Genomic DNA, 7,912 nt, shown 5'->3' with positions numbered 1-7,912 from the left:
TTTGAATGTTTCAAGTACTTCTGATTCCAAAGGGAAGAGCCCGACATGATTGCATCGCATCCACCAGAGATTCCGCACTTATGATTTTATTATTACTCTGATGTTATTTTGGAAACATCTTTCGATACTTTGAATATATTTTGGAAGTAATGAAAGAATGATTTGGTTAATTTAAAAATAAAAAACTTTACCTTGTGTTTTGGGAGGTTACAAGTTCACTCTTACATTCAGGGCCAGTCCAAATGTTTTCCATGCCCCGAGCGAAAAAAGTCAACAATGCCCTGTGTTTATGCCATACAACTACATCAAACCCATATAACACATAAATCCATAATGCAATTCTCACACCATAACTTTTCTTTTATTAATAACTCTTATTTATACAAACTCACGAATACAAACTTCAACTAAAACATTGTGTTTGTACATTTCTTGAATAAAAACATTAGTTATCCTATCAAAATTGACACTTGCTAACACACTGACTTTGTGCACTTAATTTCTCCATCAAACAATTTCAAAGCCTACCAGCTAAACCTGAGACTCGAGCACTTTTAGTCTCATATGTAAAGATAACAACTTTAAAAAAAACAATCAACCATTAACCAAATTATTGAAACAACAATCAAAAAGTAATATTTTTGTTGCTTGAACTTGTTAATAACAAGTACAACACAAAAAAAAAAATCATACTCCCAAAGCTATTACAGATTCAAGAATAATTCTTGGATACTAGCAAAATAATCCTAAACACATTATAAAACAAAAATGCCAAAAAAAACAACTCCACTAGTAAGAAAAAATTAATAACTTCAAATTTGAAGCCAAAGGGCAAATGGGGCAATTGGGAAAATATGAAAGACCACCAGACTTCAATGTTCAAAGTGAATGCGTCTTTCAGGCCATAAGGCAAAATAGCACAAGTGCCATAAGTGTAGGGCAAAACTTGAATACTTCCGGTAACAAGCACATACAACTATTAGAATACTCCACTTACAAGAAATTGAAACAAAACCAGAAGTCCTTCCCTAGTTGTCGATTCAGAAATACAAAAAACTTCACTAGGTCTTAAGTAATGAATTCTTAAAAAACGAATTCATAGACTAGTGAAGCTCGAGAATCATGTAAAAAAAACCTTAATCGATGTTTAATTATGTGATATGTTTTTCTGATCTGTAAGAATGGAGGGAGAAGTCGAGATTGGAGAACTGGATAGTAGAATCGATAATGGTGTCGTGGTGATTAATAACCGCCGGTTGCTCCCGCCTCTCAATCAACCCTTGATTTCAATTTAAGCGAGTGAATTTATGGATTGCAATGCGACTTTTGAGATTACCAAGAAATCAGATTGCTTTCAATTTAAGGGAGAATCGTTATAGTCGCTTATTTTTCCCGCTCTGTTGCCCTCTTTTGTCCAATTAAACCGTAACAAACCCATAATCCTTGTTGTACATTTTATGCCCGGTAGTTAAATGATGCCCTGGGCAACGATCCAGCTGGCCCTCCCCTTGGGTCGGCCCTGCTTACATTGGATGATTTTCATAGTAGCTTGTTGGTTCATAAATAAAGGTTGTTACTAAATACATAAGAAGAACATGTTCTCAATCATGGGGATTTTAGGTTACAAAACAAATGTACATGTGAAAATTCTCTTAACACGTAAGGGTACATGCAACCTAAAATGGATCTGTCTTTTTCACATATAATAGCAACATACTTATGAAAACCACAAACTAACCCTTATGAATCGAAATTCATTGTTAAGATAATATACCTTTTGTAGATTCTAAACAAGCTAATCAAGATCTTCTTGTCTCCTTGGAAAACCTAGCTCTAATAGTGTGTGAGACTCTAATGGTTCACACCCATAACTAGGGGTGTGCAAAAAAACGCATAAACCGCACAAGCTGTCGCACCGCATAACGCGCTTTAGACATTTCGTGGTGCGGTTTGCAGTTTGTGTTTATTCTAAACCGCACTATACGGTACGGTTTGCGGGTTTTACTTATAAAACCATGATTTAAACCGCACCCCCACCATATATATACTAGGCAAATTTATGCGCGTTGCACAGAAACACATATATAGTTGAAATCATTACAAAAATATTTTTTTTAAATATAACAATAACGTTGTTGTTAAATTTGATATAATAATTCGTATACTAAATTGATATAATATATTGATTATTTTGAATTATATGATAATATATACATCTATTATAATTGTATAATCTCAACCGTTTGAATGACTTCTACCCGCGAGTTACTCATGAATAAAATTAAATATAATATATGGCTTAATGTTATTTATAGTTTTTGTTTATTGTTAATTAGTTTTTAAAATCTATTTTTTCTTAACGTTTTTAATTTCTATCATTATAATTATTTAAAAAACCAGACATTGTTTTTTTATTTCAAAGGTAACAATATAATCATTTATATAGAGTTATTTTTAACTATTGTTATTGTAATTTATTTTAAGCTACTTATTTAAAAACTTTTAGCTTTAAATTGATAATGGTTTATGTACAACAATATATTAAATATAATAAATTAAGTATAATATGTTAAAAGTTAAAAACATAACTTTATAAGTAGAAGTAAAGATATTATTTTAATATTGAAATTTAGTTTATTTATGATTACACTTTAGGTTTGATATTTATTTAACGTTATTAACCAAATTATAATCATTATTAGAAAGACACTACAATTTATCACTTTTAACTATTTACAAAATATTATTTGGGTTGTTTAAGTTAAACTAAAATTTATATTTAAGTTGGTCCTGTAATGTTATATTTAAGTTTATAATTTAAATATTTTATACAAATTATTCAAAAGTTGTAGCTTTAAAATGATAATGGTTTACATCCAACAATATATTAAAACTAATAAATTAAATATAATATGTAAAAAGTTAAAAAAAACATAAATTTATAAGTAGAAGTAAAGATATTCTTTTAATATTAAAATTTAGTTTATATATGATTACAATTTAGGTTTGATATTTATTTAATCTTATTAACCAACTTATTATCATTATTAGAAAGAAATGAAAAAGTCATGAGAGTTTTAAATGAATGTGGTAAAAGGAAAAGGCATGAGAGTTTCAAATGAATGTGATGAAAAAAAATATTTCCTTTATATATATATATATATATATATATATATATATATATATATATATATATATATATATATATATAGTATTAAATAGGTAGAAAATAATAAAGATTTAGGAAAAGTAAGTATTTTTTGTGATTTATACTAATTATTTTGATTAAGTTTACATAAAAATTTAAAGAATTTGTATAAGAGTAAATATGTATGTTTCAATATGTAACAGAAAATTAGAAATACACAATATGTAATAGAAAATTAGAAAATTAGAAATACACAATATGTAATAGAAAATTAGAAATACAGTTTAGATATTTATGAATTTTATCTCATAAGTAAATATTTCGCATATCATTTATATAAGCAATTTTATTACGTGAAGTTATATAAGATATAACATGGTTGTCACATTTGATTATAGGCAATGGTTACCTTCCATACCATGAGAGATAAATGCTTTTTTTTATTAATCAAACACTGAATGTTACAAATAATTATAGAAAAAATAAACATTTAATTACAATGTATGTTAATTGTTATTACTTACCTTAAGTCGATGTAGATTAAGTTAAACAAATCGTAAACCGCACAAACCGCATCAAAACCATATAAACCGTCCGCACCAAATCGCATTGCATAACGCAGTTTAACATATTTTCGATGTAGTTTGTGGTTTCTAAAAATCTCAAACCGCATATACGGTGCAATTTGCAGTTTTGACTCTAAACCGCACCGCGAACACCCTTACCCACAACACAAGAAACTCTAAGATTGAGAGGAGAGAGGGGATTTTCGGATTTGCTTCTTTGGAATAGGTTAGTCGAAAATCCAAGGTTAAGGCCCTATTTATAGCTGCTAGAAAACCTTAGAAACCCTGGATTTGAACATATAATAATAATATTTCAAATTAAGTAATTATCTAGTTTTCTAATTATCAAATGGACGCTTCCAGAACCCTTAATAGGGTCCTCCAAAACCGTCCACCCTATGGAAGGTTCTGTGTAACACCCCAAAAATTTTAAACTTTGAAATGTCATGGTTTTAAAATCTTTTCGGGTATTCCCCAAATTTAACAAAAACTGGTCCCACAAAAACATTTACAAACATTGGGTGTTACCATTAAGCATCATACAAACCATAGCAAACAAATGAGAATTACATCAATACAATAAATAAGGAACTTAATAAGTTCCGCTCCATTCTCTCTCTCTTGACTTCTAACATTCATCTATCATCCTCTCTCCTTAACTGTAACCTGAGATACATGACATTAAAAGAGATACGTAAGACAATAATCTTGTGAGCTACGTGGGTTTATGGCCCAAAAAAATTATCACATTTTCATCAAAAACATTTCATCTTTGCAAAACATAATTTTAGACCATAAAACATTTTCAAGCATTTTCAAAGAAAACACTTTTCATACGCATCATAAATATCATTTCATATCTTATCATTTCACATCTTATCATTTCATTTCAAAAGACATCTTTATACATTTCTTTCTCTTGTATCAAGGGCTAACTTCGATATTAAATTGTTGCTAATTTTTATACTTAAGGTACCCTCCAAGTCTATACCAAGGGGGGGGGGGGGGAACAAATCAATCCATCAAGGCAGCATACTAACTAGGACATCAACTTCGCGAAGGGGAGGCGCCACCACAACAAATTCTTCTAAACCTCTTACAAGGCATCATGACCTGGGCAACTTTCATTCTTTCCTTACTTTCCATTTATTGTCATTAATTTCGTTTCTTATCATTACATTCCATGCTTTACACATTTCATACTTTAGCATCACAATACTCAATTCAAAAGTAAAACATCTATACTTCAAACATTTCAAACATGATATCAAAACTGTTGTGACATCCCCAAAATCACGGGCAGAAAAGACCGGTTTGTTTATGCTTTGTTTAAAAATCAGAGTAACATTTTAAATAAAAGTGTTGCGGAATTTGTCCCAAAACAATAATATGATAAAGATTTATCAAAAGCATTTCCATAGAAATGTATTTCATTAAAAGACTCGGGATGTCATGTTCGTACAGATCAAAAGCATAAACAGTACAATACAAGCCTTACTACATTATTTCATATCTACAGGCCTATATCCGTAATCCCTCGTCCAAACATCATATATATGCTCAAGCGCCACTACCTGTAATACATAAAACTGAGTGGGTCAGGCTTGGGAGCCTGGTGAGCACATAGGGTTTTCAACCCACAATAAATAGTTTATTAATTTCATCAATCAACAATAACCCGATTACCCGTTCCCGTTATCCTCACTTTACGTCCCTAAACACCTATCATAAGGGACCTAGCCTAAGGATCATCATCGGGACGGACACTACTACTAAGGGGATTCCTCAGCAATAAATGTCCTAATAGGCAACCATGTGGGGGATGGAGTACATCTGGTGAGCACACAGTTCAAATAAACACACAGTTCAAATAAACACCTACAGGTTGCGAGCCTGCTAGTGTTCCACTGGACTGTCTAGAATAGTCCGTGGTCGTCATCTATACTCCGCTAGATGACTGGATCATCAATAACATCTATAACGAGGCCTCTCATTATTTTATTTTGTCACACAGCAACTATTACATCTACCCATGTTTTACCCAACACATTTTGTAGATATAAAATACATATACAGTTTAAATCTTTGAAAACATGTATAAAACGTTCATCCAGCATAGATAGCAAGTATTCCGATAATATGCACAAATAGCACGTAATTTATATTAAATACTTCATATCTATGTGTAAGTTGAAAGTAAATATGCACTCACCTGAAAAGGTGGTGATTCCGAACTCAGACAGCGCTTCGCTTCTTAAAAAGAATTTTCTTCGACGAAACCTAGTATTATTACCACTAGAGTTTAGTTTATTATTCGTCGAGACTAATTAATAGTCTAGCTATTATTATTATTATTATATAAGCGTCAAAAAAATACTTATATAACCCATAATAATAGCCCAAGTATTTATTATAAGTTCCTAATAACGTTACTATAATTAAATAAAAGCTATATTAAAAATAGCGTAGGCGTAGCTCACTTACAGTGGGTTTTATAGAAAACCGGGCTTTGTTTGGAGCAGCGTTCCCGAGCCGAAAAGCTCTTCTTCTCGGAGCCTTCGAGCACTCCGGGGCTTCCGCCTCGTGCTAGGGAGGTTCCTTAGGCTTTTCGGGGGATTTCGGGGCTAGAGAGAGGTTCTAGAGAGAGAGAGAGAGAGAGTAAAGAGAAGAAAGAATGGGAAAGGTGTGAAGAAAATGAGGGTGGGAGAGGTGGTATTTATAGGGTGAAATGTGGCTGAACTTGGTGCCACATGTCACCATCTGGTGGCAAGCCTTGGGGAGAAAGCAATGGCCAAGATTGTGCCACATCACCCATTTTCGCACAGCACACTTCCGACTTCTAAAATCCGTAACTTTCACATACGACCTCTGTTTTTTACGTTCTTTATATCCACGCGTAGGTAATAATAAGATCTACAACTTTCATTTTGACACCGTCAGCCAATTCTCGATCGATCTTAAATTTAACAGTACAAGGAGATTATACTGTTAAACGTCTGCGTAAAATTAATAACTTCTACATACGGACTCTGTTTTTGTCTGTCTTTTTACCGTTGATTTCCTATTAATGAGATCTTCAACTCTCATTTACGTTGCGTAAGCCAAAAACCGCTCGAATTAAAATTCGAGTTTCAGGCCGTGCACTGCTAAGCCGAATCTTAGAAAAATCATAACTTCTTCATACGAAGTCAGATTTGGGCGTTCTTTTTATCGATGTTCTTAGTTTAACATATTCTACGACTTTTGTTTAGATTGATAAGGCTAAAAAGTCTTCTATCGTAAATTCACTATTTACGTCTCCCGGTGTCGTGCCGGTTTTGCCGTAAAACTTCGGCGGGCCATAACTTCTTCGTTATAGCTCGGATTTCGGCATTCTTTATATGTACGGAAACCTTGAGACGTATTCTACAACTTTATGTAGAGATATCAGGATTATCTCACACTTTAATTTTGACGCTCATTTTTATTCTTTATTAATTATACATTTATAATTAAATAATAAACACATAAACACACATAATTCACATAATACTCAAATATTTTATATTTATTACTTCAAAAAGAGTTACAATAGTTGACCTAGACTATTACATTGACAAAAATGCTTAGCCCTGAAAACCCGGGCGTTACAACTGTAACGCCCCAATTCTGGTATATTGTTTAAATGTTTATCTTTTCGAGTTTTCAAGAGGGACTCGACGAGTCAGTTGCCCGACTCGTCGAGTAGGGATGGGATTTCGAGCACGTGTAAGTAGGCGACTCGACGAGTCCATATTCGGGACTCCGCCAGTCTGGAAGAAACCCTAAATCCACGGGTTTTGCACCCTATTTAAACCATGTTATGAGCCCCAAACTCGCCTCCTTCACCCTCAGAGTGTCATTTAGCAAACCCTAACCATTCCTTGAGTATTTTGAGCATTTCCTGTGTGAATCTTGAAGTTTTGAAGAGAAGAAGAAACCTAGATCCAAAGGAGAAGAAGGAGATCCAAGATCTTGCATCCACTACAGAGTTTATTGAGGTATTAATCGGATCCCTTCTGTTTCTATGATTGATTCTCCATTAGAAATCCCATTTAGACCATTCTTATCTATTTCTTAGCTTGACTATAGTAGAGAGATCACATTGGGTTGAATAGCCTTCAGATCTAGCCATGTTTCAGTCCCAAAAACTTAGATCTAACACCTTTATGGAGCCATT

General features: G+C 32.7%; 1 long non-coding RNA gene across 1 annotated transcript; it reads right to left on the bottom strand.

Annotated features, from left to right (window-relative positions):
• Positions 1-4,215: 4,215 nt before the first annotated feature.
• Positions 4,216-6,385, bottom strand: LOC145051905 (uncharacterized). Its single transcript, XR_013683859.1, has 4 exons — positions 6,199-6,385; positions 5,927-5,994; positions 5,216-5,288; positions 4,216-4,380 (listed from the first exon to the last, which is right to left on the bottom strand). It is a non-coding gene; the product is annotated as an uncharacterized LOC145051905 (long non-coding RNA).
• Between the last annotated feature and the right edge of the window lie 1,527 nt (positions 6,386-7,912).

The sequence above is a fragment of the Lactuca serriola genome, chromosome 5, assembly GCF_051521515.1.
Source record: "Lactuca serriola cultivar US96UC23 chromosome 5, Lser_US96UC23_V15, whole genome shotgun sequence".
In the NCBI taxonomy this organism is placed as follows: Eukaryota; Viridiplantae; Streptophyta; class Magnoliopsida; order Asterales; family Asteraceae; genus Lactuca; species Lactuca serriola.
The sequence above is the reverse complement of the archived record's forward strand: the minus strand, read 5'-3'. Positions and strand labels throughout refer to the sequence as shown.